General features: G+C 38.5%; 1 protein-coding gene across 1 annotated transcript in view; it reads left to right on the plus strand.

Annotated features, from left to right (window-relative positions):
- LOC128146850 (collagen alpha-1(XV) chain-like) overlaps nucleotides 1–14,701 on the plus strand; it is a 163,419-nt gene that overhangs the window by 19,576 nt on the left and 129,142 nt on the right. The window lies entirely within an intron of this gene.

The raw sequence follows: 14,701 nt of genomic DNA on the forward strand, positions 1-14,701 counted from the left end.
AAGCAATGGAAAACTGGGACCAGAGGGATTGAAATCTTTGCTTGGATCCTAAACCAGCATGCAGTGAGGTAAGGCCATAGTAGCATCACGGAGACCCAGCACAGCCTTGAAAACAGAAACTGCACAAAGCGTAAGGGCAGATGGAATGTACCGAATCTTGTCAACATTATTCTCAACATTAGTGACCGGGGGTGTGACCAAATGGTTGCAATATATGACGTGTGGTTCAGCCATTCTGTGCTTGCGTTGGAAATGTTCAGTAGACACTGGGGTGAAGTCAATATCTTTGGGTCAAGACACTGAAAGTTGGCTTCACTGCCCAGAAATTAGAGGCTGTCCAACAAAACTCGGAATGCTTTATAAAAATTGCTATGAATTCCACAGATGAATATGGACTTCTTGGTGTACTGCACACATACAAATTTTTGAACACGTAGAAAATACTTAAAATAGCTAGGAACCTTGTAGGAACTGTTGATATTGAAAGGACTTTTATAGAAGCTCTAAATCACAGAAATGCATTTTCAAACACCTATATGGAGAGATTGTGAATTTGGTGCAAAATTTTGTTTTCAGAAGACCTGATAAAATTTTGGGCCTTAAGGAGAAAAAAATGGCTTAAATTACAAACTTTATAAATATCAAAGGGGACTCTGATTTGACCAGTTGCAAGTTTTTCTATTTCTATTATCTGCAATGAAAATCTACGTCATGAAATTTGCCAAGTAACTGATTCCTTGTGTTTGGGTAACAATAACCATAAAGATAACCAGAAGTCTGTGAGATGTCTCTCTCAGCGGACTTATATGGGAAGTGTGGAATCACTGGTAGAATTGCAAGCTGATTTGTATTTCTACCTCTTATAAGAAGAAGCACAAACAATTTTAATTGCATTCAGTTGAGAGAAATATGCCATGCACTGCAAATCCCATAGCTTTTGTCTTTAGCACACTGATGGCCAAAGAGTTCAATCCAGATCCACAATGTGCAATTTCTTTTTTCAATAAAAGGTGGTGTATTTTGTGAATTTGGTTGGACGTGGAAAGCCAGACTGGGCAGGAATTTGGATATTGTTGTTGCTGTCTTTGTTACGAGAAGTTATGTGAGAAGCAGTTAACCAAAGGGAAAACATTTCTATGATGTCTACAAAGTAGATGATAAAAAATAAGCAGACTAAAGGTATGGACTGTCAGTGTTTCAATTATCTGATGATAGTCTACGATCAATCAGAATACTCAAAAGCATAAAATTAAGCATAAGAAGGACATGGACCTGTTGGAGCAAGTCCAGAGGAGGCCCACGAAGATGATCAGAGGGCTGGAACACCTCTCCTATGAGGACAGGCTGAGAGAGTTGGGGTTGCTCAGCCTGGAGAAGAGAAGGCTCCGGGGAGACCTTATTGTGGCCTTTCGGTACCTAAAGGGGGTCTACAGGAAAGCTGGAGAGGGACTTTTTACAAGGGCATGTAGTGGTAGGACAAGGGGCAATGGCTTTAACCTGAAAGAGGGTAGATTTAGCTTAGATGGAAGGAAGAAGCTCTTCACTGTGAGGGCGGTGAGGCGCTGGAGCAGGTTGCCCAGGGAAGTTGTGGATGCCCCATCCCTGGCGGTGTTCAAGGCCAGGCTGGATGGGGCTTGGAGCAACCTGGTCTAGTGGAAGGTGTCCCTGCCCATGGCGGGGGGGTTGGAACTAGGTGATCTTTCAGGTCCCTTCCAACCCAAACCATTCTGTGATTCTATGCTATACTGCCACTGAGCAGTATAAAAATAATAATAAAAAAAATCTATACTGCAGTCAGACATCGAGCAACATCTCACAGAGCCACCATGTCTCCCTTGCAGTATGGTAAATGTCATAGTAAATCCTAGTACCTCAGGGATGGGTGCTGACATGCAGCCTGATTTATCTGAAGAAGGTAAACTATTGCCAATAGTTTTGCAATACATTTGCTAGGCTCACTGTTTGCTTTTTAAAAAAACAACATATGCTTAAAATGAAAAAGTAGTCTGAGTATTATAATATCAAGACTTGCTTGAAATAACACTTTGCAATGTTTTCTGCAAGATTCTGCAGGACTTCTGGGAGTTGCTAGTTTAAGGGCCTGTATTACAGAGTTTGTTTCTGTAACATATACCTCATTTGTCTTTTTTTTTCTTCCTCCACTTTCTCCTCATGCTGCCTTCAATCCTGTTGCAAGGACTTAAAGTTTTACAGTTCTTGGGAACCTTTTACAAAGTATTTGCTTTGTCATGTGCTCCTTTTTATGTTCTCTGTTACAGGTGACAGAGGAATATCTATTCTGAGGCTTTTGAGACTGTATTACTCCAAGATTATTTCTCATATAGCTTGTATATCAGCAAAAACCCCATATCATTTAGTAAAGTTAACATAGGAATGTTGCTTGTTAGAAACGTTACAGTTAACAAGATAAAGGAAAAATTTTACTCCACAGTCCTTCTAGAATAATGCTATTTGTGAAAGGAAGGCTAACATAAATGCTATTAGTGTCTGTCATGATTTGCTTCTGCAAAGTGTTCTGGACTATATCACTTAGAATGCTGTTAGTATTTACAGCCATATCAAGCATGTTAATTATCAAAAAAAACCCTCCCTGCTGCATGGAAAATTTTTTTCATTATATGATCCATTCCATATACAATCAGTGATGATGTAAAAGTCTGATTTCCTACTGATTGCAGTCAGGTCAAAGAATATACAAGGACTTGATAAATCAGTTCTGTAAGAAGCACGGTAACAGATAGGTCCACTACTACCCTGTATCACAGAGCGGGACAAACCTGTCTGTGTCTAAGAAACATCTGTTTTAGTAACTCTTCACGCAAAGGTGCTTTGTCTTTCCCTTTTAAACAAATGATCCTTTAGTCATCAGCTTTACTTTTGGGGTATTTAATGCTACCTATTAGTAGGACTTCTGTTAGCTTTTTACTGTAATGATATCGTGTAGGATTCTTTTGCTAGAGCTATGTGAAGTTTCAATGAGATGTGTATTCAACGTAAATTTAGCCAGAAAATAAAAATGACTGTTGGCAGGAACAATGAGGATATCACCATATAACAGAGGAAAACTTTCTCATTTTCTTAAAAGCACCGAGATGTTCAGCCTTTTAACTACACCATTAGTTTTGATTTTTCAGGGACCTGTTTTGGAAATTTCACATTACTTTGCTAATAATGATATAATTATGAAGAAGACAGGACAGCCACAGTTCAGGAGAGTATTTCAGCATGTCCCTGCTTTTAGAAACACGAGTACTCACATCAGTGGGGTGACATGTCCCAAAAGGCACATCTCATGTGCAGAACTTGGGAAGCCTCTCAAGCAGAACTTGGGAAGCAGTTCTTCCAAACTTCCCAGGATTGTGCCCATAAAAATTAGTAGGATGGAAAATGCCTGGCAAGCAAAGCTGTATGAACATTTAGGTGCTCGTACTATCGTTATTTACCATAAAATTAATGGCAGGGATTTTCATAGCACTCCAGGAGCCTGAGACATCTTCCATGGTTCTTTTTTACTGCAATTCCTACTCACCCTGTTTTCCTAGCATTTACTGCTCAAACCTCCGTCTCACCCTCATGTACTTTTCTATAGATCTTTTTTTTTAAAGTGTCTTTTTCAAAAGAAATGCTGTCTCCCACTCTCCCACTCCTCCAAGATTTTTCTAAAGGCATGTTACTTCCTTAGGAAATCAGTGGAACAGGTTCTTGACTTCAAGTGCGTGCATAAAAGTTTGCGCAACCTGGCCCTGAAGCTCTCAGGGCAGACTTGTTACCTCCTAGTCACCTTTAAAATGCCAGTAATATGCATGGTAATGTATCAGTGAGTAATGACAGCTACAAAAGATGGTCGTCCACCTATAAAGCAAAATCATGGAAATGCAGGTTGGAAGGAAAGGAACTCTGAAGATCGTCTGTTCCAACTTCCCATTCAAATGGGTCATGACCATCACTAGATCAGCTTTGGCTTTGGTTAGCCTTGAACTGCCTCAGTGTGATGTAGCTCCTTGGAGAGAAATCTTGTAACACTTCTAACTGGTTGAAATACATGGTGTTGCCTATAGCCTGGCAATTGAAAGCAAAACATAGTGCTTCTTGGGAAGACGATCCTGCAAGCAGCGCTGGCAACGTCATTCTCTTCTGCGTACGCCGTTACTCAGTTCTGTCCTGTGTAACACTGGATTCCGGTCCCTGGAGTCTGTAGTTAGAAGGGTTTGTCCCCTACGGCCAAGGAAGAAGGAAGAGCTCTATCTGGTTTTATTATCTTCAGTAGGTCTGGTGTGAGCCTTGACGAGAAAGGAATGAAAAATAAACTTACGTTTTAGATATATAAATGAAGTAAATATTTTAAGGGGCTACTTTTTAAATTATGCTTTAATCAGATATTCCTACATTATGTACTCATTTCACTGGCATTAGAAAACAATTTGTTGTGAAATGTGTGTCTGGAGAGTACATTAAATAAGCATAGAATTCTGACTGCTCTCAGTTCTAAATATGGTTTGCAAAATCTATGCTTAAAAATGTGAGAGTTATTAAATGTGATTCTTAAATAGTTTCACTTCTCATGGCCTCTCATAACCCTTAGCATGCTGGGGACAAATGAAGTGGAGCTGCACAAAAAAATTGTTAAAACATGGCAGTGGCTGATTTTTTTAAAGATCTGCACCTAGAAAAACATCTTTCACGAACTGTGAATCCAGACTGCTGTAATTCAAACAGTAACTCCATTGATCAATGTATGGAATGAAAGAAATTCCTGTGGAATGTAGGAAGCTGTAGAAAGAGAAAGGTAGCCACTAGAGCAGTCCGAATAAAGAAAACAGTCAAGCAGTGTGTGCTTTGAAAAAAATCCTTTTATTTTGTAATCATGTTTTAGATAGGATGCTGACTGATGCATTAAGCATTTAGATGATACATTTAGCAGATGATACTTTGCTGGGCTTCATGTTGAGAGTTAAACCACATTTTGTCATAAGTGAATTTGATTAAGAAGCTAAGCAATAAATTCCCATTAATTTTCACCTTTACAATGAAGACTTAGAAGGGAATTTTAAAGCTGCTTGTCAGGAGCATGACTGTCATAAATAAGTATGATGAAATTACAAAGACATGAAGAAAAAAGTGAAGGAGGATCATGCTTAGGCACACAATTAATCTGCTTCCTCTCTCACCTTGGGATCCTCTTGGAAATTAAGTAGAAAAATGTAACAAGTATTCAAATGTAGTTTAAATTTACCTTTCCCTAGCTCTAAATTTCCAAAAGTTGAAACTACGTGTAAAGCACTGTTTCTTTTCTGTAGTGGAGGATGTTTAGTTCACTCATGAGAGTGAACTCTGGAAATATTCCTAGTACCTCAGTATATAAAGATGGAGTAATATGTGTAATGTGTAAATCTTCTGTGGACTTGATCAGATTTCACAGTTTTCAACAGAAAAGAAATTGAAAGAAAAGACTGAAAGTCTGTCAGACAACTAGAATAATTTCAGCAGTCAGGACCCAATCCTCTGGCTGAGCTGAAGAATTTCTAATTCCATGCAGAAGGAGGCCTGTGTGAATTAAAGATAATTATGATCTTGAACAAACAGGCTGTGAAGTTATATCAAAATATGATAAACATATCTGGTGTTACTTTTTTTCTTATTATGCCCTACACAGCAAACACTAATATATGGTTTAAAAGTCAGAGTTACAAATATTGGAATATTTCTACATCTACCACAAGAAGTGACAAAGATATATCACACAGTTATTCATACCGAAGTGAATAATTACATGAGTAGTGCAGAGTGACTAATGAAAGAGGCAATTGCTGTTTATTCCTTCCAAATAGTATATTCCACTTTCCTTTTTCAGGATATTCAGAAAGCATCTTTTTATTACTGTATTCATTTTCCATCATAGAAAAAAATGGCTAAAGTATTTACAGACTAGGGAGTCTTCACTGATACACTCGAATATGTAAAAGAAGAGTCAGTCTGCAGAGTTTATTTATGGAGTTGGTAGTACGTAATTTTCTCTGCTTCAAACTGTTTGTAACATAGGAGGGAGACATCTGTAGATGATTTTACGTGTGTGGATTAAAGGAAGGTCACCAAACTGGCTTAAAAATTGTCAAAATCCAATCCATTCAGCTGCATCATTGAATAACCATTAGCATATCTAGGTTTAGATGGATGCAAGAACTTTTTTTGTATTATGAGAAAGGACAATAATAGTGTGGTCAATATCTTTTGAAGTAGAATAAGTGTCTTCCAAGAGCTGTCCAATTTATGGAAGTATTCAGTTAAAACGTGGCTGAGAAATCATCAAATAAAGTTCTGGGACCATATTTTAAGATGTGCTGAACAACAGCGAAGATTTTTGAATAGATTTTTTTTTAATGTTTTAGGAACAAGCTATAGAAATGTATTCTGCTTCAGTAATTATGAACCACAAAAACTTGTGGTTCCACAATCACTAATAGCTCATCTGTCCATTATCCATTAATGAAAAAGTATTTATTTGATATCAATCAGGTGGGATGTTTCACTGGTTCAGATGAAATTTTGCTGTATGCCTGCATCTGATCCAGATCAAGTACTAGAACTGGGCGGTCCAGGAATACACAGTCTTCAATTTAATGCTCAATTCTACTGAATTGGCTTTATAGTACCAGTGAGGAGACAAACAATTCTTGGCAGACTGTAAAGGCAGTCTATACGAAGCTAAACTAGAAAATGCTGCCTTAACACTAGGTGGCGATGATATTTTTATACAATTCCAGAAACCCTGGAATCTAAATTTATTGTATTGTTAAACTATCCTAGAATTATAATCCAAAGACATTTGACATGGCTTCATCTTTTATTTTACAATGAGATAACGTGCATCAATGCATCTTTTAAAAGAATTACTTGTGTATCATAACAATTTTGTTGTGTTGCTTTAATGAATTAATGGTAAGTAAATGTTACAGTCCTATTAGCAGTTAATGACCCATCAGTAAAATATATTTTCATTTCCAAAGGGAAATACATTATTTTTCCAGTTGTCTGTGAAGGGCATGTGCTTTTTTTCTCTCTTTTCAGCTTATTATTCCTCTGTCTTGTGTCCACTATTTGTTTTTCTCCAAGAGAGTAAACCACAACCACTCCTACTTGAACTGCTCCACATCTTGGTGCTTGTTGTATTTGGGTGCAGCAAGCATGCTGGAGAATTAGATTTGTATTTTCATTCTGTCCCACTGCTGGACTAAGTACAAATACAAGTGCTTATTTCAGACTTGTCTTAATGGAAATAAATGAGCAATAAATACGCAATCTATAGTCTGAAATATCTGTAGCTGCCACATAGGCAAAGCCGGATCAAGCAGCATAAGGTCCTGCTGTTAGCAAACACTTCACCAACGGCTTCAAAACTAGACTGAGCAGCTCTTGTTCAGAAAAAAAAAAATCTGTTACCACATAGTGGTTTAATGTTTATGGGGATTCCAGAGTGGTTGCATAATTCAAATGAATTTGTCATACTTGTGCATTTTGGATCATGTAGTCCCAGAATGATAATTTTTATCATTATAAAGTCACAACTGGGTAAGTTAAATTTAAAAAAAGAAAAGTGTGCATGTGTGTGGGGGGTGTGTGTGTGTATATATATACACACACGCATATCTCAGCAGCTTTAATTGAGAGCAGAGTAGAGGCTTGTAGGCTCTTGGTGCATCACCCTGCCATCATGGTTAACTACCTGAGCAGCCTGGCAGTTTGCACAGCAAGAGTTATTCAGTCCTTGGGTTTTAGACAATTTCTCCTTAGTAGCATGTTTTGTTGAAAATAAAATGGGACTTCCAAGTGGGCAGTCAGTCAGTGGCTCTCTTCACTCTGAAAAATATTTTGAAATTAAAGGATAAGAAAAAAATAGGAAAAAACCCCACGTTAGAATCTCTTTATTGGTACTTTCAAATAGATATAGATTATTTTTAATATCTATTAATATGTGGCCTATCTGGATCCCTTTTCACCTTTTTTGTCTCTCAAGAATTTAATTTCCTCTCCTGCAAAATGTTGTGCTTGGATATTTTCTGTTCCCTTTGTTTTTCAAGACACTTGCAAAACTGTTGTATAATTGTTGTACTGTTAGTTCTGGGTGGAGGCAAAGGGCGAAGGAACTGTAAAGGTAGGCTTGACCATCCATGGTAATCCTGCCTCTTGGTCACAGAACCACAGACTCACAGAGTGGTTGAGGTTGGAAGGGACCTCTGGAGATCATCATCTAGTCCAACCCCCCTGCTCACCCCGGGCCACCTACAGCTGGTTGCCCAGGACCGCATCCAGACAGCTTTTGAAGATCTCCAGGGATGGAGATTCCACAAACTCCCTGGGCAACCTGTCCCAGTGCTCGGTCACCCTCACAGTAAAAAAAGTGTTTCCTGATGTTCAGAGGGAACCTCCCGTGTTTCAGGTTGTGCCCATCACCTCTGGTCCTGACACTGGGCACCACTGAAAAGAGCCTGGCTCCGTCCTCTTTGCACCCTCCTTTCAGGTATTAATGTTCATTAATAAGGATATAATAATAAGGTCCTGTGTGTCAGGTCCTTGACACTCCTTTGAGAAAGTTGCCTCTGATAGCTACCGAAATATGAGGCTTCAAAGGACCCAAGCTCCCTTTTCTCCAGCCACATTTCCTGTGGAAATCACATATGTGTGTATATATATATAAAAATATGTATATATATAAAGAAGCTCTGTCTGGTTCCTTATAACTCATTCTTCCTTTGCTTACAAGGAACTCTTTGCCACAATATGAAGTCTTTGCCAGTATGACCAAACCAATGGACCAGGGTACCACTTGCTCAAAAAGTGTTTTTGAAGGCAAGGAAAAGGCACAAAAGGAAGGACAACAGTGAAAACACCTGTCCTTTTTTTAACTACATATTTTATGTTACCATTCAAATACAACAGTACTTCATAAGTATATTGTTTGTTATTAACAGACTGCTGCCATGAACTGTATTACTAAGTAGCTATTACTTCTAGTAATTAATAGCAGTTACTATTAACCACCAAAAGTTACAAAGCAAGACAGGAGTATAAAGATCGTGGCAGTATTGCTGGTATTTCTTTTGAACGCTGTTTTTCCTCCAAGTCAGAATGTGTATCTTTCTGTTGGTTCCCTTTCAGACCGGCACAGACCCCGCAACTGGGACACAACTCTAGATATCTACTCACTGTTTCTTGAAAACCCATCTTTATTTTCTTGCTTATCGGAATTCACTAGGTCACTTCAGGTCACTGCAGATGTTCACATACCAGATATGAGAGTGCAGCCAAATACATTAACATCTCTTTGACTTTGGCTGTGCGGCCATGCAACAGAACTACAAAATTTCAGTTGCAGAAAGAGACATCCTGTCAGATCCAAGATAAATGTCTTGCCCTGTTGAGTCTGAAGTTTTGCAGTTGCATTCTATAAGCCAAAATCATTGTGTGATTATTTTCCTTACTTTAAAATAACATAAAAAAACCCTACATGGGACTCCACAGGCTATATCAGCTAGTTCCTTGGTGTTATTCCAAAGCAAGCGATGCAGCTGCCAGATAGACCACTGGGAACTGACCTGGCTCACAAGGAAGTTAATCTTTATGGAAAAGTTCTTGGGGAGAGTGTGGGGAAATTGATACTTTCGATCTCTGTATTGTAAATGTCAATGTTCTGGGTATACCTTCTATTTTCAGCTGCAAAGATCATGTAAAATTGTAATTTATGTTTCTATGGAACATATCTAGCATTTAAACAAGAGGGTGATGATTAAACAAGAGGGTGATGAAATAGCTGATGAGTACAACTTTATTTTTACCGCCAACCATATGTTTCTACATTTGCGGAGTCTCAGTTGGGGTATTGGGCGTAGCTATTATATTATATAAAATTGTCACAGCTGTATTGAAAGCAGCAGAACTACTATAATTCACCCCATCTGAAAATTAGTTACATTACTTTGTTTTTCTCACAACTGCAGAGCTTTTGAGGACCAAGAAACCAATTTAAAAACAATCTTTCCTCCTCAATTTTCAGAACTGTTTCAAGTTTAACCTATTACAATATGGTTCTGCTGTTACTTGAATGTTCTTTATTAGAGCTGCACTTGGCGTACAGAGCAGCATATAAAAAGAGGATCAAAGCTCACTGAGTGCCACCAGAAGTCCTAACATTCGGCTTTCAGGGGATGAACCTGAACTTGTTGAGTTTTTTGTCGGCAGGACTTTTATGACCTGCTGGATGCCAGTGAAAAATCAGTGAAGCTACCCACTGTAAAACTGTGACATAGGGAGCTGTACCTGCTCCGTTTTCTAAGCAACCCATGTTTATCTATCGAACCATTAACTTTGAAGGAGGACTGACTGAGATAGCTTTGAATTTTTCCACTTGCATCTCTACTGTTAATCACATTTTCTGGTACCCAGTCTTTTCTTAAGATATATTTTTCCAAGGCATAAGTTGTGATTTGACAGTGGAGTTGCCAATAAGTGGATTTATCAAGATAAACTGCTTTAGCAAAACCATATCCAGATGCATCAGCTTCTAGGTTTCTCACATAGAAGTCAAGCTGAAAATGTGACCTTAATTGAAGCTATATTGTCCCTTCACATTCACATGTTGTATGCATGCATGCATACACATGTGCAAGGAGGGTAATCTTCTCAGTTATGGAAAATACTTATTTCTCAGATACTTTGGCCAGAAGAATAGGTTATGTCCATTGATTTGAAAGCAGTCATGCTAATTGGTGCATGCTCAGAAAAGTGTACAGGGGTATTACTATTTAATTGCTAGGACAGATTGTAAAACAAAACAAAAAAATAAACTCAATATTTTTTTCAAAGACCGGTAAGAGAGAGGGAATATCTAGATCCTGTTCACTTTACATTTTCTTGGTAGCTATGCAAATGCAGGTAGGGAATGGGAGAGAGAGAGAGAGGGGTTCGAAAGATTACTGTGACATTTTTGTTGATACGAATGACAACACATTCAGAAGAGACTGAAGACTTTGATGCCTGTTGGTCTTATACAAGCTCATTACTGTTCACAGGTCTGGCAGTAGTTTGCACAGCATATGCCACAGAACAAGACTAAGCTGTGGTATGTTCTCAGGGAATACGGCTGCAGCACTACCTATAATATTTTTCAAAAAACCTAAGGTTTGAAAAATGCCTCCTGGAGCTGGAGCTCAGTGCATTGGATGGCACATCTCTGTCCAGTGTTTTTGTCAAGAAGCTACTACTGAAAGTCAGAACAAAGATGAAGTCATATTCAACTCTATATGGCATGGTGGAGGAGGAAAGTGATTCCAGCTGATGGTGGAAGAAAAAGGAGGCAAGAGCAGACAACTGAAAGGATCTGGAGAACTCACTGCTCAAACCTTGGAAAGCTTAGCCTTTAGCCTGCATGTTGCTATAATTTCCAATACCTGAAGACTTCTGGTGAAGTCCTGACACATCAAAGTGCATGCTTTAGTTCAGACATGATTAAAACATGCTATTACTAACACTCATCTGTGCTTATCCCCAGTGAAATTGGTGAACCCAGTGTCTTACAATACAAGCGAGGGTTCAGACAGTGAAAATAAAGAGCAAACTCTATAATCAAACCCCAAAAATGCCAACAACCTTGTGGTTTGTTGTTTTTATTATGTGGGTTTCTTTCTTTGACTTTCTGAATATTCAGTTCAAATGAGCATTAACAAAAATGCAACACATTCTAAGGACATTACTTTTCTTCTCGTCACAACAATAACAGCCTTGAGAAAGTAACCTTTGAAATTTAAGCCAAAAGTACAACATTTTTTGTCAACTAACTTTTTAAAAGCAGAAAGCCAACTTGCCAACACACTTTAAATGGATTTATAAATATTGGATACAGATGCAAATCAACTATGTTCTTCAAGTTTGGGATAGCACATGGTTGAGACTTATCTGGGAAAGACTTTGAACTGTGTATCAATCATTAAGGCTTCAGAATAACTGTCGTGTTCTACTTTTATCTTTTCATGTTTTTTTTTCCCCAGCTCTTGGATCAAATAACATTTGAGTGAACTAAAAATGTAATATTCACCAAAAATAAGACTTCTGCTATTCTCTACATACTCTGGAGGAAATTAAGTTGGTTTTGGCCATGCACATGTAAAACATAATATATTCTTTGTGCTAAAAACAAAAAAATTCATTTTTTTCCCCTTGGTCATACAACTTCAAATCCTGAATAAAATCTAATGGACAATTTAGTTATTCTAGACCTAATCTATTGATTAATCCACATTGTATACAAGCAGTGGAGATCTGCTCTTGAGGGCAATAAGTTGCAGAGACAAAACAATTAGTTCAATAATTAAACATGATAGTAGAGCTGTTAAAATGAATGTTAGCAAGTTGGAAAATGTATTATCTACTATTTCATTTTGAGTCAGTGATCTTACTGTTAATTATGATCTATCTGATGATCTAGTCTATCTGATTTCGTCACCAGGCAGTGATCAATGTTGTCATAGCTAGATAACTCAAGCTTTGGTATACATCTAAAATCTTATTTACATGCTATACTCTGATTAAAACAGTGAACTGCATTGATGAAATATCTGATCCATGTGGCTGTTCCAATGTTGTCATACTGCTCCTGTCAAATTTCCTTGGAAATAGCATGAGGGAAATGTAGCTTTGAATCAGAGAAAAAGTTTGCTTTAGCACTCTCAAGTTTCTCATCTCACATCGTGAGCCTGCATTTGGGGTGATGTGATGGGGGCAGATAAGGATGGAGTGAGAAGGGGGCTGTGTGCCTGCAAACGCAGCTACACTATGAGGAAAGATTTCTGGGCTTCAGCTACATGGAATAATATATCTCATAGCATGGTCACTTTCTGGATGGAGCCTTTTTGGAAAAAAAATCACCAGTTTATTGGTCTTCCATGGTATTATTTCAGTTAAAAGTGGGGGGGGTAAAATTAAAAAATGATGATAAATCGTGTTTGCAGAACTTGTCGAGAGTGTATTGGCCTTTTTGGAGCTATCTGACAGAACCAGCAGTGAGGCCAGTATAGGTCTATACCTGAGGATTTGTTCTGAACTGGTAGTAATTCTGGTTGCGAAGAAAGACCGTGAAACATGGATAATGTAATGTCTGAGGCTGTGCGCATCTGAAGCCAGGTGAAAGTAAAGTCACTACACTGATTTACTCCATCTGTATGAATGGGGTGCAAAGTCTGAAATATCTATATCCAGCATCCATCCCATTAATACGTCTTATGCTAAGTTAAAGTAGATTTATTTTTTATTTCATTTTTCTTCTAAAGAAAACTTTTATGTTCTTAATGAAGATAACAATTCCCTTAATAGGTGCTTTGCAGAATATTTGGTTATGAAGTCGTGTAGCTAAAATCAGATTTGCTTAGCTTACTGTTGCATAGGATCATGTGTGAGGTCCACAGTGGGAAATCTGTGGTTTGTAAGTAGTAAAAGCAGTTACTCCACTGAGCTGAAGAAAGAGCCTGCTGTATTTGCATTCAAGAGAAGAGCTGTAGGCACGTATTACAGCGATGCATTGAGTTTAACCTGGTTTCACAAGGAAACGAGGCATATATAATTGCAGCATGAGACTGTGCGACAGCTTCGGAGTCTGCTTTGAGTCTGAGCTTGTTTGCACCAGCTATGACAAAGACACAGAGGCCCGATGGCCATTACGTTCTTACGCGTCTCGGGCAACAGGAACAGAGTAAGGGTGGGAAATGCTATTCGTGTCTCCGCTAAGAGAGGGGCTTTTTGGAGAACCAGCAAATTTGCATAAGATGTTTTAAAGGCTGGCGAAGCTTTAGAGAGTGCTTACCCTTTCCTGACAACAGAATCCAATCACAGGACAAAAATTCTAGTCAAAATGAGGCTTCAGCAGTTCTGCTGCTCACAGAAGTTTCTTATTCAGGTGGCCAGTTGACTTTTCCTTCCACTGGAGTAAAGGCAAAAGTGGCCAGCCAGCTCCTTCTCCACACACAACAGGTTATAGCGGATGGTTGCCCTCCTACAGAGCTGAGAGACTCCGTACAGAGGTTTTTTCCAAGTTTAGTCTAAAGTATCAGGAGAACATTAAACTAAATTGGCAAAACTCCAACCGACCTTTGTAAGCAAGATGAAAATGCTTCTTCTTCTGTAATTGTGATCTGTTGTTAGGGGACAATAACTCAAAGAAATCTGTCCTGAGGTGAAAAGAAGCCCTTGAACAGCACATTCATTTCTGCCCCAGCCTTCTTAGCCTTTTAAGTTTCAATGTGAAAGCTATGGCAGGTGAAGTTAGTCAGCATTTAGAAAACTAACGTTGTCACAAATAGAGAAAAAGTACGATGCCATCAACAAGGTGGTTTGAGCTTTTTGACAGAAGTGTATCTAAACCAGCTTTCGGTGGTTCTGGTCCTCCAGGTCCCTGGCTGAATTCACCACAGCAGCAGAGTACGCTTTTGCAAGTTGTACTCACTCACGCTGTTTCTGACTGTGAAAGCTTTGTCTGGCCCTAGGCTGCCATTAACAGCGTGCTGTGGGACGTGATCATTTATACTAACGAGTCAGTTTAAAACAAGAAGGTCTTTCACTTAGGACTTTAGCCAGGATTTTAACTTAGAACTTTTTGTACCAGAAATGACATTTGTAAGATATTTTGTTTAATCCGTTC

This window comes from Harpia harpyja, chromosome 1, assembly GCF_026419915.1.
Source record: "Harpia harpyja isolate bHarHar1 chromosome 1, bHarHar1 primary haplotype, whole genome shotgun sequence".
Classification (NCBI taxonomy): Eukaryota; Metazoa; Chordata; class Aves; order Accipitriformes; family Accipitridae; genus Harpia; species Harpia harpyja.